Source organism: Octopus bimaculoides, chromosome 10 (genome assembly GCF_001194135.2).
Source record: "Octopus bimaculoides isolate UCB-OBI-ISO-001 chromosome 10, ASM119413v2, whole genome shotgun sequence".
Lineage (NCBI taxonomy): Eukaryota > Metazoa > Mollusca > Cephalopoda > Octopoda > Octopodidae > Octopus > Octopus bimaculoides.
Window position 1 is genome coordinate 34,936,319 of NC_068990.1, and position 4,359 is coordinate 34,940,677.

At 35.6% G+C, this 4,359-nt stretch overlaps 1 long non-coding RNA gene across 3 annotated transcripts in view; it reads left to right on the forward strand.

Annotated features, from left to right (window-relative positions):
• The first annotated feature begins 994 nt into the window (after positions 1–994).
• The window catches only part of LOC128248892 (uncharacterized), a 143,907-nt gene continuing 140,542 nt past the window's right edge, over positions 995–4,359 (forward strand). For 2 of the 3 annotated variants that reach the window (XR_008265039.1, XR_008265037.1), the window contains exon 1: positions 995–1,219. This is a non-coding gene — a long non-coding RNA (uncharacterized LOC128248892). The remainder of the gene's footprint in view (positions 1,220–4,359) is intronic. The other variant, XR_008265038.1, reaches the window with a different exon arrangement.

Below are 4,359 nucleotides of genomic sequence, written 5' to 3' on the forward strand. Positions count from 1 at the left end.
AAAGAATTCTTAGAAACAGTTATTGATTGTCTGTATTCGAATTTATTACACTGGGAATATGTCAAAATAATTATGAAGAGTGGAATTTTGCTTGTAGCACCGGGTGAAGTATTACATCATTATGATTGACAGAATTACCATTGCGAAAGTCCTGCAATATTCTAATTTCTAATTACGATACAAGTCCAAACTTTTAAATCGAACTCAGTAATTAACTGGCAATTATTTTAGAGATGGTAGAAGGATGAAAGATAAGGACGACTCAGGTGAGTTTGAACACTCGATGCAAGGAAACGAGAAGAAGTATGGTAAGGCGTTTTGTCCAATACTCCATCAAATCTGCCAACCTATCACCAATATTTGAGGTGAGTGAGGAAAGCAAGGATAAGGCTGGGGTTATACCAAAACTGAGGCGCAGTTACTATTACGAGACATATCCAGTTCTACTCATTTACTCAACTAATATATACAATGATCATCGACATCAGATTTACACTTTCCGTTTGCTTCTGCTAACAGGACATTTCTAGCAAGACAAAAGTAGTTAAAACTTTTAGCTAAATTTAGCTTATCACTTTGTCTCTAAGTAACAAGATTAAATGGCCTAAATTACTTCCTGGAAAATTCAAGCTTGAATTCCGAAACAAAGCAGTCGGAACTAGCTAGAGTGTCTTCACTTTATGACACAAAAGTGTCTGAGAAACTGGTCGATAGATTTATTACAGAACATATGACAATTAAAGAGACAAACCATTTGACATACAACATTAAATATTAGGTACGGTTAACATTTCTACTTCATTCCCGTCTCACTTTGAACGATCTATGTTCAGTAATGTCGCCCATACATAACAATCTAGTTTTATTTGTTCTTTTATGTGTGTGTGGGGGGATGCTTCTCTTAATGTGCATGTCGTGTGTCTGTGTGCGTGTGCGCGAGTGTATATAAGTATATATGTGTCTGTGTCTGTGTATGTGTGTAAGTATACGTTTATACACACACAGTTACGCACACACACACACACACGCATATTGTATATATACATGTACACAGGAACACTAATGTAGAGATATCTCATTTCATAGGCGCATGGCATAATGGTTTGTGTCTTGCAGACACGATGGCAATATCGTGGTTTCGATTCCAGACAGGTGTTCCTTGTGTTTTTCAGCTAAGCACTTCATTTCATGTTGCTTCAGTTAACTCGGCTCTAAAAAGGTAAGCTATCACATACACTCCTGTGGTTACGCGAAAGTGTATCAGAGTGTGTATATATGAGTATATGCATCTTTGTCTACCTGAAAAGATATATATATATAAATGTGCAGTTATTAAACTGTACGCATTATACTGAAGCCAGTTTTTTTCAACTGTTTCCTGTGATTTTCTTCTGCATTTTCCATTTTAAAAATTCTTCTGTCGTTTTTCTCACAACTTACCATTTGCTCGGCTACGATTCAGTTCCTGCTTTTTCAATGTCCTTTACGCTAGTGAAATATGTGAATAACTATGTTTTCTCTCCACCCCGTACTCCAGCAGCAACCCATCTCATGATCCCTGATGTTCATATATACCCTCTCCCTTTACATTTTCTGCTATCATTTTTTCTTTTCCTCTCTTTTCTTTTAGCTGTTTCTATCTTCCTTTCTTTTCTGTATCAAACATTTATATTAACATGTAATTTTAATAAGAGGTTTTTATAAATGCTTTTCATAAAAATGGTTGCATATGCGTTTGTTTGTTTCAGCTGCAGCTTCAATGCGTTTATCTGGTTGAATGTGTGCGCATTTATGCGCTCGTACGAGTGTGTGAGTGTGTGTATGTGTGTGTGTGTGTGTGTGTGAGAGAGAGAGAGAGAGAGAGAGAGAGAGAGAGAAAGAGGGAGAGAGAGAGAGAGAGAGAGAAAGAGAGAGGTTAAGAAGTTTGTTCTGAGAGTTTGGATTCGACGCCACGACGTGACTTCTTTGGAAGCTGTCATTCTCACTTCGATCCAATATGATCGGACGTTTGTCTGATAGACTCTACATGTATTTCAAAGGTCAATTAGGGTTACTCGTACTTTGAATGCTTAGACACGGTCCTAATAATTCAAGGAGCATATGGTACACACGATCACATAAATAAAAACTCATTGGTGATATTGACGGAGGTCCATTTATTTTATAACTAAATATATTTGTGAAAGAATGTACGTGGATGCATTCGTATATACTTGCGTTTATATATGTCTGAAACAAATGCAAACCTGTGCGTTTGCATGTACATAAATACACTCATGCCTGCTTGTATATGTTGACTTGTTTAATATGCTTCCATTCATAGACATAAATGGCTGTACACGCAGAAAAATAAATAAGAATGAGTGTGTGTAAAACTGCATATATGTAGATGTGTACGCATAGATATGTGGCTTTGTGCATATGAATGTATATGCATATGGTTTAGATATTGAACTCACTTATACAAATAAAGTAGAGAGCTAGGAAATGCTTGCAATATAATATATGCACATGAGTGCTTCCCTATACGCATACGTAGAGACACGCACGCATACATACATACATACATACATACATACATACATACATACATACATACAAAATGCCACACATAAATACACAGATATATACACACGCAGACTCAGACTCACAGATACAGACACACACACACTCACACACACACATATATATGCATATACATTGATGAGTGTGCATATACGTCTCAACATGGCCGCAGTCCAATCGCTGAAGTTAGTTGAAAACACTGGTAAATAAAAAAAGATATTTTTATTGAGAAATACGAAGTACGATTCAACAAATTATGCCAACATATTTAACAGATACATTCGCCAAACCTATAAAACAGTCTCTACCGAAATAATAAAAAAATATCGCGTGTCTAAAACAATCAATCAAATGTATACGTTCATCAACAGTAACGTGCCAATGTATAAATGTCAATCTTGCTTTATTTTCTTTATTCTATGATATACGCTGAATTACCAATATCAATATTTACTTTTGAAAATCCTGAAATTGTTAAAGCGGTAAAATTAATTTGAATAAATTTCTTAAGCGGCCCCAAGTGTATTTGATACGTCATTTTTTATGTTTCCAGTCTAGTGGGAAAACATCGATTCTCGTGTGTGAGTATCTATGTATTTTCTCTAATATTGTTACCTCTTTGAAGTCTTGATTTAAAGAAGGAGTGGATTTTCAGCAAAGATACAAAGCTGCAGCATTGGGATATAGATAAGAGAAACACATTCACATTTAAAACCATCGGCAAGATTTGTATATGTTTCCTGTTCCACCCCACAGATTGTATTTGTAATGTGCGTCTCGACTAGTTAATGAATTTTCTAAAAACTCTAGCTTTTCCAGTTTGTTACTTAGCATAAAAATCTCCAAGAATTATCATTGATATAAATGTGAATTTATAATCTGAGAATAGAAACTGGCCTTTCAAAACAGTTGACTGGAGTTATGCGCTTTTGCTTTTCAAAGACATGTACACTTCTTATTTCTTTATTGCCCACAAGGGGCTAAACACAGAGAGGATAAACAAGGACGGACAAGGGGATTAAGGCTATTACATCGACCCCAGTGCGTAACTGGTACTTAATTCAGCGACCCCGAAAGGATGAATGGCACAGTCGACCTCGGCGGAATTTAAACTCAGAACGTAACGGCAGACGAAATACTGCTAAGCATTTCGCCCGGCGGGGTAACGTTTCTGCCAGCTCCCCGCCTTACCCTTTGCAGAGTAACTGACGTTTGTGACGGTATAAACATTTTATTGCACATGGTGAAAGTTTTGAAGAGAATGTTCCATTTATATTCCTTGTCTTGACGTTCTTCTATGTTTTCAGTAACAAGAGGAATCTGTATATTGATCACAAGTCAGTGGTTGTATATTCTTTTAGCAACAATGCCTCAGAAGAAAAATTTCACTTGTGACTTCTTTATATTTGTAGTTAAACATTTATTCACGATAAACTGCAGTGAAAAGCCATTCAAAATTTCAAATATCTGTTACGTCATATGTAAACAAACAAGTTTGTTTTTGAGGCGTTGAAATGTATTGTAGAACAAGTATAAAGATATATTTTTTTCAATACGTAAATACCGATCAGTATATATAAAGCATAAAATCCTTTTAAAGAGCAGAAAAATTTGCCGGCAAAATATTTCTGCTCTTGAAAAGAATTTTATCCTTTACATATTCTTTTTTTTTTTTTTTCATTTGCTCGCTTTCAGCTTTGTGTTTGAGTGAAAACTTAAGGTTTGGCCATTGTAACTGGTATGTTAGCGTGACGATACTGTCTGTTAGTACCCTTAATTATTAATACACACACA